This window comes from Mobula birostris, chromosome 5 (genome assembly GCF_030028105.1).
Source record: "Mobula birostris isolate sMobBir1 chromosome 5, sMobBir1.hap1, whole genome shotgun sequence".
NCBI lineage: Eukaryota > Metazoa > Chordata > Chondrichthyes > Myliobatiformes > Myliobatidae > Mobula > Mobula birostris.
In genome coordinates this window covers 182,755,186-182,768,288 of record NC_092374.1, presented here as the reverse complement: position 1 = coordinate 182,768,288, position 13,103 = coordinate 182,755,186, and positions in this window count along the sequence as shown.

The window sequence follows — 13,103 nt, the reverse complement described above, 5'->3', positions numbered from 1 at the left end:
GTAATGCCACAGGGTTTTATCTTGTTAAGCAGCCTCATGTGTGGTGCATGCTGCCAGGAGAAGCAAGCAAAGTTGCTGAATTTGGAGGGGTTGCCAGGTACACAGATACAGAGAGAGGCGAAAGAGGATTTTCAAATAGGAGAAGGAATTCGAGGCAGCTTGCAAGGAGTAGAAGCAGCGCAGGATAGGCAACTGCTACACTGGGGAATTATGTGTAAGCAGGGATTCAGGGAGTAGATTTGGTGATGAAATCCAGCCTGGGGATTGACTGAGCATCAAATCATGAACTAAGAGGAAGTTATTTCACGGATGTTGCTACCATTCTTTTTGGGAGTTTGACAGTCAAGAAATCACATAATCAACAGGGAGGCCTTTCCACCCTCAAACAAAGCAGCAAGGAGCATGTCAGGAATGAAGGATAAAATGCACCCAACTGGAACTGTGGGCTGCGAGTGTTTCTCCAAAACTAACTCCACAGGAGTTCAAGTGAGTCAAACTTATTTTTAAAAGCAGGAAGCCCAAGGCCCCAGATTGACTCCAAGTGGGAAGCACAGTTAACTAGACTGTTACACTGAAGGATGTCAGCATAAACCCATTTCAAAACTCAAACAACAAGATGAACATTTACCTTTTAAATTCATTCTAATTTAATCCAATCCCCAGGCATCACAATACACCATGAAAAATTCACATTAACTGGTTCCAAACTTGTTTGCAAGAACAGTGGAGACACAGGAGAAACGGCAGATACTGGAAAATGGAGCAACAAACAACCTGCTGGAGGAACTCTGTGGGTCAGGCAGGCATCTGTGGGTGGGGCAAGGAATTATCGACATTTCAGGATGAAACCCTTAATCAGAACCTCCTTTTCTTTAAAAAAAAATTGAGGAACGTGAGCGGTTGAGGTGCTGTCATGTTGGAGGCTGCGGAGGGCAGATCTTCTGATGTAATGAACCTGAAAGGTCAGTAATTCCTTCCTTTTCGTAGATGCTGTTGGACACACTGAGTTGCTCCAGTAGATTGTTTGTTGCTGCAGAGGCAATAATTTTCCATTGTCAATGCAAAGTTTGATAGGAGACCCTCTATTGGTTGAGGTCCACCATGGATGTTATGTCCTAGCTATCTACTGGCTGGCCTGCTGAGTTCCTCCGGCATTTTGTGTGCGTTGCTCGGATTTCCAGCATCTGCAGCTTTCCTCGTTTGTACATGACGAGCCAGCCAGGACAGCCCAATATGGAGAGTAAGCTGTTGCCCTTGCAGCAGGCTCTCCTTCTTCATGCGGTTAATGAACCCAAAGGACCCAAAGGATGAACCCATGGGCTCCACAGGGGACTGTCTTGTCTCCCTTTCTCTTCACCATTTACACCTACTTCAACTACCGCACAGAGTCTTGTCATCTTCAGAAGTTTTCTGGTGACTCTGCCATAGTTGGGTGCATCAGCAAGGGAGATGAGGCTGAGTACAGGTCTACGGTAGGAAACTTTGTCACATGGTGTGAGCAGAATTATCTGCAGCTTAATGTGAAAAAGACTAAGGAGCTGGTGGTAGACCTGAGGAGAGCTAAGGCACCAGTGACCTGTTTCCATCCAGGGGGTCAGTGTGGACATGGTGGAGGATTACAAATACCTCAGGATACAAATTGACAATAAACTGGACTGGTCAAAGAACACTGAGACTGTCTACAAGAAGGGTCAGAGCAGTCTCTATTTCCTGAGGAGACTGAGGTCCTTTAACATCTGCCGGTCGATGCTGAGGATGTTCTATGAGTCCGTAGTGGCCAGTGCGATCATGTTTGCTGTTGTGTGCTGGGGCAGCAGACACCAACAGAATCAACAAATTCATTCATAAGGCCAGTGATGTTGTGGGGATGGAACTGGACTCTCTGACTGTGGTGTCCGAAAAGAGGATGCTGTCCAAGTTGCGTGCCATCTTGGTCAATGTCTCCCATCCACTACATAATGTACTGGTTGGGCACAGGAGTACATTCAGCCAGAGACTCATTCCTCCGAGATGCAACACAGAGCGTCATAGGAAGTCATTCCTGCCTGTGGCCATCAGACTTTACAACTCCTCCCTTGGAGGGTCAGACACCCTGAACCAATAGACTGGTCCTGGACCTATTTCCTGGCATAATTTACATATTACTATTTCATTATTTATGGTTTTATTACTATTTAATTATTTATGGTGCAACTGTAACGAAAACGAATTTCCCCCGGGATCAATAAAGTATGACTATGACTATGACTAGCAGAGACGAATACAGTTTGGCACCAGTGGCATCACAAGAGTCGCCAGTCAGCGTTGAACTCACTGCCTTCAGGACTCTAGCTCCAGATTTTGTCTTGCGGTTTACTCCTGAAGCCTTTGCCGTGAGTCGGTATATCCGCAAGGCAATGGAGGTTTGAGATCAGTTATTTTTCTCCAAGAAGAGCTGCTAACCACGGCTGAAGAACCCCATTTGGCCGGAGCGACTGGTTTTAAGGCAGTAGTAACTCATCTTGGTTCCTTCTCCCGTCAGTAGACGCAGTTCTGTCAGGCTTAGTAGCTAAATCACATGTGAAGGCCAGCAGCAAGTCTTGATTGTCAGAGGCTGTTTGATGCACACGCTTTCGGAAGCATTTAATAGGGAGTGGGATCTTATCCCCAGTAGTATTCCTGGCTTTAACAATGTTAAGGAACCACAAAGTTTGATATAGGGATTGTTATTGTCTAGGGTGGCAACATTCGGTGGAATTAGCTAACATCTTTCAGTATTCAGTAGGGTGGCATCACGCTGAGTTCAGGACGATTGTACTCACACCTCTTGGTCGTAAGTTTGGTTTCCAAACAGCGTTTCTCCCACGCCTTGCCACCCCATGGAATTTTGGAGCCACACTTTAAGAGAGGCCAATTTAATTCATCTCACCAGAGGCTCGCTGCTTCTGTGAATCAGCTGCTTGTAATTTTCAGAACAAAAAGCCGGATTACCAAGGTCAGCAAAAGAACACCATAGTTTTAAAGTCGTAGTGTCACACAGCACAGCATCAGGCCCTTCAGCCCATCATGTCTATGCTGACTGTTGTACTTATTTATACTGATCCTAGTTACACATCTATGTCTTGATGACTGACATATTTGTCTGGATTCTTCTTAAATGTTGAGAGACTCTCTGCCTCCACCACCCCCTTGGTGAATTCCAGATTCCAACAATGCTCTGGGTGGAAGTATTTCCCTCTAAACCACTCACTTCTCATGGCCTCTCATTTTAGAAAACCCCACCAAGGGCGAGATTCTTACTCTACTCCATCAATCCCCTTCATAATTTTGTATCCCACTATCAGGTCACCTCTCAAACTTCTTCATCCCAGGAAAAGCAAACCCAGTTTTCTCTTCAAGATATAACCATATAACCACTACAGCACGGAAACAGGCCATCTCGGCCCTTCTAGTCCGTGCTGAATGCTTACTCTCACCTAGTCCCACCGACCTGCACTCAGCCCATAACCCTCCATTCCTTTCCTGTCCATATAGCTATGCAATTTTACTTTAAATGACAATATCAAGCCTGCCTCTACCACTTCTACTGGAAGCTCGTTCCACACAGGTGCCACTCTCTGAGTAAAGAAGATCCCCCTTGTGTTACCCCTACACTTTTGCCCCCTAACTTTCAACTCATGTCCTCTTGTTTCAGTCTCCCCTGCTCTCAATGGAAAAAGCCTATGCACGTCAACTCTATCTATCCCCCTCATAATTTTAAATACCACTATCAAGTCCCCGCTCAACCTTCTACACTTCAAAGAATAAAGACCCAACTTGTTCAACCTTTCTCTGTAATTTAGGTGCTGAAACCCAGGCAACATTCTAGTAAATCTTCTCTGTAGTCTCTCTATTTTGTTGACATCTTTCCTATAATTCGGTGACCAGAACTGTACACAATACTCCAAATTTGGCCTTGTAGAATTTTACATTACATCCCAACTCCTATACTCAATGCTCTGATTTATGAAGGCCAGCATACCAAAAGCTTTCTTTACCACCCTATCCACATGAGATTCCATCTACAGGGAACCATGCACCATTATTCCTTGATCCCTCTGTTCTACTACATTCTTCAATGCCCTACCATTTACCATGTATGTCCTATTTTGATTAGTCCTACCAAAATGTAGCACCTCACATTTATCAGCATTAAGCTCCATTTAACACACATCAAAGTTGCTGGTGAACGCAGCAGGCCAGGCAGCATCTCTAGGAAGAGGTACAGTCAATGTTTCAGGCCGAGATCTTTTGTCAGGACTAACTGAAGGAAGAGCTAGTAAGAGATTTGAAAGTGGGAAGGGGGGGGGAGATCCAAAATGATAGGAGAAGACAGGAGGGGGAGGGATGGAGCCAAGAGCTGGACAGATGATTGGCAAAAGGGATATGAGAGGATCATGGGACAGGAGGCCCAGGGAGAAGGAAAAGGGGGAGGGGGGGAACGCAGAGAATGGGCAATGGGCAAGCTTTTACAAGTATATTAAGAGCAAAAGGATTGTAAGGGATAAAATTGGTCCTCTTGAAGATCAGAGTGGTCGGCTTTGTGCGGAACCAAAGGAAATGGGGGAGATCTTAAATAGGTTTTTTGCATCTGTATTTACTAAGGAAGCCGGCATGAAATCTATGGAATTGAGGGAATCAAGTAGTGAGACCATGGAAACTGTACAGATTGAAAAGGAGGAGGTGCTTGCTGTCTTGAGGAAAATTAAAGTGGATGAATCCCCGGGACCTGACAGAGTGTTCCCTCGGACCTTGAAGGAGACTAGTGTTGAAATTGCGGGGGCACTGGCAGGAATATTTAAAATGTCGCTGTCTACGGGTGAAGTGCCGGAGGATGGGAGAGTGGTTCATGTTGTTCTGTTGTTTAAAAAAGGATCGAAAAGTAATCCGGGAAATTATAGGCCGGTGAGTTTAACGTCAGTAGTAGGTAAGTTATTGGAGGGAGTACTAAGAGACAGAATCTACAAGCATTTGGATAGACAGGGGCTTATTAGGGAGAGTCAACATGGCTTTGTGCGTGGTAGGTCATGTTTGACCAATCTGTTGGAGTTTTTCGAGGAGGTTACCAGGAAAGTGGATGAAGGGAAGGCAGTGGATATTTTCTACATGGACTTCAGTAAGGCCTTTGACAAGGTCCCGCATGGGAAGTTAGTTAGGAAAATTCAGTTGCTAGGTATACATGGAGAGGTGGTAAATTGGATTAGACATTGGCTCAATGGAAGAAGCCAGAGAGTGGTAGTAGAGAATTGCTTCTCTGAGTGGAGGCCAGTGACTAGTGGTGTGCCACAGGGATCAGTGCTGGGTCCATTGTTATTTGTCATCTATATCAATGATCTGGATGATAATGTGGTAAATTGGATCAGCAAGTTTGCTGATGATACAAAGATTGGAGGTGTAGTAGACAGTGAGGAAGGTTTTCAGAGCCTGCAGAGGGACTTGGACCAGCTGGAAAAATGGGCTGAAAAATGGCAGATGCAGTTTAATACTGACAAGTGTGAGGTATTGCACGTTGGAAGGACAAAACAACATAGAACATACAGGGTTAATGGTAAGGCACTGAGGAGTGCAGTGGAACAGAGGGATCTGGGAATACAGATACAAAATTCCCTAAAAGTGTCGTCACAGGTAGATAGGGTCGTAAAGAGAGCTTTTGCTACATTGGCCTTTATTAATCAAAGTATTGAGTATAAGAGCTGGAATGTTATGATGAGGTTGTATAAGGCATTGGTGAGGCCGAATCTGGAGTATTGTGTTCAGTTTTGGTCACCAAATTACAGGAAGGATATAAATAAGGTTGAAAGAGTGTAGAGAAGGTTTACAAGGATGTTGCCGGGACTTGAGAAACTCAGTTACAGAGAAAGGTTGAATAGGTTAGGACTTTATTCACTGGAGTTTAGAAGAATGAGGGGAGATTTGATAGAGGTATATAAAATTATGATGGGTATAGATAGAGTGAATGCAAGCAGGCTTTTTCCACTGAGGCAAGGGGAGAAAAAAACCAGAGGACATGGGTTAAGGGTGAGGGAGGAAAAGTTTAAAGGGAACATTATGGGGGGCTTCTTCACACAGAGAGTGGTGGGAGTATGGAATGAGCTGCCAGACGAGGTGGTAAATGTGGGTTCTTTTTTAACGTTTAAGAATAAATAGGACAGATACATGGATGGGAAGTGTATGGAGGGATATGGTCCGTGTGCAGGTCAGTGGGACTAGGCAGAAAATGGTTCAGCACAGCCAAGAAGGGCCAAAAGGCCTGTTTCTGTGCTGTAGTTTCTATGGTTTCTATGGGTATAGTCAGAGGGAGAAAAAGGAGAGCGAGAGAAAGAATGTGTGTATATAAATAAATAACGGATGGGGTACGAGGGGGAGGTGGGGCATTAGCAGAAGTTAGAGAAGTCAATGTTCATGCCATCAGGTTGGAGGCTACTCAGATGGAATATAAGGTGTTGTTCCTCCAACCTGAGTGTGGCTTCAACTTTACAGCAGAGGAGGCCGTGGATAGACATATCAGAATGGGAATGGGATGTGGGATTAAAATGTGTGGCCACTGAGAGATCCTGCTTTCTCAGGCGGACAGAGCGTAGGTGTTCAGCAAAACGACCTCCCAGTCTGCGTCGGGTCTCGCTAATATATAGAAGGCCACATCGGGAGCACTGGACGCAGTATATCACCCCAGCCGACTCAGGTGAAGTGTCGCCTCACCTGGAAGGACTGTCTGGGGCCCTGAATGGTGGTAAGAGAGGAAGTGTAAGGGCATGTGTGGCACTTGGTCCGCTTACAAGGATAAGTGCCAGGAAGGAGATCAGTGGGAATGGATGGGGGGGACGAATGGACAAGGGAGTCACGTAGGGAGCGATCCCTGTGGAAAGCGGGGGGGGGGGGGAGGGGAGGGAAAGATGTGCTTCGTGGTGGGATCCCGTTGGAGGTGGCGGAAGTTACGGAGAATAATATGTTGGACCTGGAGGCTGGTGGGGTGGTAGGTGAGGACCAGGGGAACTCTATTCCTAGTGGGGTGGCGGGAGGATGGAGTGAGAGCAGATATGCTTGAAATGGGGGAGATGCGTTTGAGAGCAGAGTTGATGGTGGAGGAAGGGAAACCCCTTTCTTTAAAAAAGGAGGACATCTCCCTCGTCCTGGAATGAAAAGCGTCATCCTGAGAGCAGATGCGGCGGAGATGGAGGAATTGCGAGAAGGGGATGGCATTTTTGCAAGAGACAGGGTGAGAAGAGGAATAGTCCAGATAGCTGTGAGAGTCAGTAGGCTTATAGTAGACATCAGTAGATAAGCTGTCTCCAGAGATAGAGACAGAAAGATCTAGAAAGGGGAGGGAAGTGTCGGAAATGGACCAGGTAAACTTGAGGGCAGGGTGAAAGTTGGAGGCAAAGTTAATGAAGTCAACGAGCTCAGCATGTGTGCAGGAAGCAGCGCCAAAGCAGTCTTAATGTATCGAAGCAAAAGTAGGGGACAGATACCAGAATAGGTTTGGAACACAGATTGTTCCACAAAGCCAACAAAAAGGCAGGCATAGCTAGGACCCATACGGGTGCCCATAGCTACACCTTTAGTTTGGAGGAAGTGGGAGGAGCCAAGGAGAAATTATTAAGAGTAAGGACTAATTCCGCTAGACGGAGCAGAGTGGTGGTACCGTTTGCCATCTTTCAGCCCACTCTTCTAACTGGCCTAAATCTCTCTGCAAGCTTTGAAAGCCTACTTCATTATCCACAACGTCACCTACCTGCATACTTACTAATCCAATTTACCACCCCATCATCCAGATCATTAATGTATATAACAAACAACATTGGACCCAGTACAGATCCCTGAGGCACACCACTAGTCACTGGCCTCCAACCTGACAAACAGTTATCCACCACCACTCTTTGGCGTCTCCCATCCAGCCACTGTTGAATCCATTTTAGTACTTCAATATTAATACCTAATGATTGAACCTTCCTAACTAACCTTCTGTGTGGAACCTTGTCAAAGGCCTTACTGAAGTCAATGTAGACAACATCCATCGCTTTACCCTTGTCAACTTTCCTAGTAACCTCTTCAAAAAATTCAACAAGATTTGTCAAACATGACTTCCATACACAAATCTATGTTGACTGTTCCTAATCAGACCCTGTCTATCCAGATAATTATATATACCATCTCTAAGAATACTTTCCATTAATTTACCCACCACTGACATCAAACTTACAGGCCGATAATTGCTAGGTTTACTCTTAGAACCCTTTTTAAACAATGGAACAACATGAGCAATACACCAATCCTCCAGCACCATCCCTGTTTCTCATGACATTTGAAATATTTCTGTCAGAGCCCCTGCTATTTCCACACTAACTTCCCTCAAGGTCCTAGGTCCTGTCAGGACCCGGAGACTTATCCACTTAAAAGCGCCAATACTTCCTCTTCTTTAATCATCATAATTTCCATAACTTCCCTACCTGTTTCCCTTACCTTACACAATTCAATATCCTTCTTCTTAGTGAATACCGAAGAAAAATTGTTCAAAATCTCCCCCATCTCTTTTGGTTCCACACCTAGCTGTCCACTCTGATTCTCTAAGGGACCAATTTTATCCCTCACTATCCTTTTACTATTAATGTAACTGTAGAAACCCTTTGGATTTATTTTCACCTTACTTGCCAAAGCAACCTTGTATCTTCTTTTAGCTTTTCTAATTTCTTTCTTAAGATTCTTTTTACATTCTTTATATTCTTCGAGCACCTCATTTACTCCATGCTGCCAATATTTTTTGTAGATATCTCTCTTTTACCAAACCAAGTTTCCAATATCCCCTGAAAACCATGGCTCCCTCAAACTTTTAACCTTTCCTTTCAACCTAACAGGAACATAAGTATTCTGTACCCTCAAAATTTCACTTTTAAATGACCTCCATTTCTCTACTATATCCTTTCCATAAACCAGTTTGTCCCAATCCACTCCTTCTAAATCCTTTCGCATCTCCTTAAAGTTAGCCTTTCTCCAATCAAAGATCTCAACCCAGGGTCCAGACATATCCTTCTCCATAATTATATTGAAACTAATGGCATTGTGATCACTGGACCCAAAGTGCTCCCCAACACATACCTCCGTCACCTGACCTATCTCATTCCCTAGCAGGAGATCCAACACTGCCCCTTCTCTAGTTGGTACCTCTATGTATTGCTGCAAAAACCTATCCTGCACACATTTTACAAACTCCAAACCATCCAGCCCTTTTACAGTATGGGTTTCCCAGTCTATGTGTGGAAAATTAAAATCTCCCACAATGACAACCTTGTGCTTACTACAGATATCCACTATCTCCTTACAAATTTGCTCCTCCAATTATCGCTCCCTATTAGGTGGTCTATAATACACCCCTATAAGTGTTACTACACCTTTCCCATTCCTCAATTCCACCCAAATAGCCTCCCTAGAGGAGCCCTCTAATCTATCCTGCCAGAGCACTGCTGTAATATTTTCTCTGACAAGCAGTGCAACACCTCCCCCTCTTGTCCCTTCGATTCTATCACATCTGAAGCAACAAAATCCAGGAATATTTAGGTGCTAATCACACCCCTCCTGCAACCATGTTTCACTAATAGCTACAACATCATACTTCCAGGTATCAATCCATGCTCTAAGCTCATCCACCTTTCTTACAATGCTGTTAGCATTAAAATAAATGCATTTAAGAAACTTTCCACCTCTTACTCTGTTTATCACTGACGGTGCAAACAACTGTACTATCTCCTTTTTCTTCCTTCTCCCCTACATCTGCTCCTACACTCTGGTTCCCCTCCCCCCTTGTATCTAGTTTAAATCCACTGAAGCCTCTCTAGCAAACCTACCTGCAAGAATATTTGTCCCCCTCCAGTTCAGATGTAAACCATCCTGCCGGAACAAGTCCCACCTTCCCTGGAAAACTGCCCAATTATCTATAAATCTGAAGCCCTCCCTCCTGCACCATGTCTTCAGCCATGTGTTGATCTGCGCTATCTTACTATTTCTAAACCCGCCTGCACGTGGCACTGGTAGCAATCCTGAGATTGATATCCTAGAGGTCCTGTCCTTTAACTTGGCGCCTAACTCCCTAAACTCACCTTTCAGGACCTCCTCACTCTTCCTACCCATGTCATTGATCCCTACATGGACCACTACATCTGGCTGCTCACCCTCCCTCTTGTGAATACTGAGAACTCGATCCGAGATATGGTGGACCTTAGCACCAGGGAGGCAACAGACCATCCGGGATTCTCGATCTCTTCCACAGAACCTCTTTATCTGTCCCCCAACTATCAAATCCCCTATCACTACTGCTCTCCTCTTTTCCCTCCTTCCCTTCTGAGCTGAGGGTCCAGTCTCAGTGCCAGAGATGCAGCCACTGCAGCTTGTTCCTGGTAGGTTGTCCCCAACAACAGTATCCAAAATGATATACTTATTATTGGTGGGAACAGCCACAGGGGTGCTCTGCTCTTCCTGTCTATTCCCCTTCCCTCTCCTGACAGTCACCCAGCTACCTGTCTCCTGACTCTTAGGGGTGACTATCTCCCTGTAACTCTTGTTTATTTCTGCCCCTGCCTCCCAAATGATCCGAAGTTCATCCAGCTCCGGCTCTAGTTCCCTAACTCGGTTTGTCAGGAGCTGCAGCTGGATTCACCTTTTGCAGGTGTAGTCATCAGGGACAATTGTGCTTGCCCTGACTTCCCACATACTGCAAACGGAGCACTCAACTGCCCTAACTGCTGCCTCCATTACCTACTCTTAACCATATAAAAATTACAGCATGGAAACAGGCCAGCTCGGCCCTTTTAGTCCATGCCGAACTCTTACTATCTTAAGGTAATTAAATTAATTAAAGGAACTTACCCGGCCTTACCTCACAAAATCTACCGATACACCGGCCAATTCTCATGTACAATGTTCATTGATGACTACTGCATCTTTAGTAGTACCAGCCATGCAGTCAAAAGTGCAGTTATAACAAAAAAACCTTCCACCTGAGTCTTTGACTCATGGCTACTGCATTGTTACGGGGTCATGTATGTATTTAGGCTAAATGTTATCCTGAGGCCGGACTTACAATGAGGCTGTTAGAACTTGGTGGTTTCACAAGTAGCAGTGGAGGGACAGAACTGTAAATTGTGTAGTGGTAGAACTCAGCAGGTCAAACAGCGTCTGTGTAAGGAAAGGAATTATTGAGCTTAAACCCCTGCTCTAGAAAAGATGCCATTAAGCTGGGAAGAGTGCAGAAGAGATTTACAAGGATACTGCCAGGACATGAGGAACTGAGATACGGAAAGGGGTTGAGTGAATTGAAACCTTTATTCATTGGAGCGTAGGCAGATGGAAGTGATCTTTTAACGGAGTAAAAGATTATGAAGAGCATTGATTGGGTCAATGCACTCATTCTTTTTCCAAAGGTTGAGGAATGAAGAACAAGAGTTCATAGGTTTAATGTGAGAGGGGAGAGATTCAATAGGAACTGGAGAGGCAACTTTTTCATCTGGAGTGTTGTGTGTGGAAAAAGCTGCCAGAGGAAGTGGCTAAGACTGGTGCATCAGTACCATTTAAAAGACACTTGGACAGGTAGGGTAAGAAAGGTTTAAAGAGGATATGGTCCAAACATGGGTCAATGAGATGAGCATAGATGGGTATCTTGATTGCCATGGACAAGTTGGGCTGAAGGGCTTGATTCCATACAACTCTCTGACTCTATCTTCTGCCTGCAGTGAGAGGGCAAACATGGAGACCCGTTATGCTTGAGGTAGAGACTTTACCTCAGAACCCCAATGTGATGTGTAACATGTGACAAGACTTGTGTTTATAAAACACCTCTCACATTCTCAGGACACCCCAGAATTCTAGCCATCGTCCATCTGTGTAATATCTGTGGACAGCCACATCTTACAAACAGGAAGATCGTAATGCTAGGACTACTTGCTTTTAGTGCTGCTGGCTTGGGAGGAGAACTATTGGACAGGAAACCCGCTCATATCTTGCTGTGGGATCTTTCACAGCCATCTCAACTCACTGCCTCACCCTCAGAGTGTCTTTAGCCACAGAAACAGGGTGGTGAGGCCCAGATGTCACTCTAGTAATAAGGCAGAAAGTGCCTAGAACACCTAGTGCCTGTGGAGAGAGACACACACTCAACATTGTTGGACCCGTCCAATTTCCAGGATTTGTTTCCCTCCCCACAGATGTTGCCTGACCTGCTGAGTTTTCTCAGCAATTTTTCTAGTTTTGTTTCATACTTTCAACACTGAGATTTTACAATATTCAGGGCCAGGGTCTGACCCAGGTTTTACAAAAGTCTGAGTACAATATTTGACATCATACTAAGCCATCCTATCTGAAAAGACAGAGAAAATTTGTGCAATCCACTATTTTAAAATGTTTATTAGGAAGCTCTCCATGGACAGGGAGAAAAAATTACAAGTACTTTTATCAAAGTGCGGGGCTGATTATCTTTCAATCTGATTAATGGAAGCTAAGTGACAGAAGCTGCTTCCTTATTGAGGTTTCCCAGGGTCCTCTCAGTTTTGCCAGCCTCTGTCACCTTGCCAGCTCTGTAAGGGCACATGAGCTGTCGTGGCCTCACATTTGATGGGTCCCTGCAGGTAAAGTCAAACCCGGCATCGCAAGGGGCCAGGAGGCCGACAGCGAGGACTGGGCATGCCCGAAGTGGCATGATCTAGAGACACGCAGGCTTGGTAGTGAAGCCTGGCCACACCCAGAGGGGCAGGGGCCAGAGGCCAGAGCCCGATCTCAGGTAGGACAAGGCAGGATTTGGAAGCACAAGAGTAAAGTGGCAGTCACATAGGATCAGGCTCCTGAGCCGGATAAGTTTGGTTCAGGGCTCTATTGGGCCCTGAACTGGTTTAGGGGCCAGGCAGGGCGAAGAATGCAACAGGAATTCAGCACCCCAAGGTATAAGTCAAAGATGCAGGCCAGGTTCATGAAGATCCCACCACTAAATTGCCCAGCTGTGAGGAAAAAACGGAGAGGCAAATTTTCAATCAAGCACTGCTAACGTTTACAGTATTGCTAACTACAAAGAAAACCCCACAAATTTTAAAACAGGCTGCTCACAT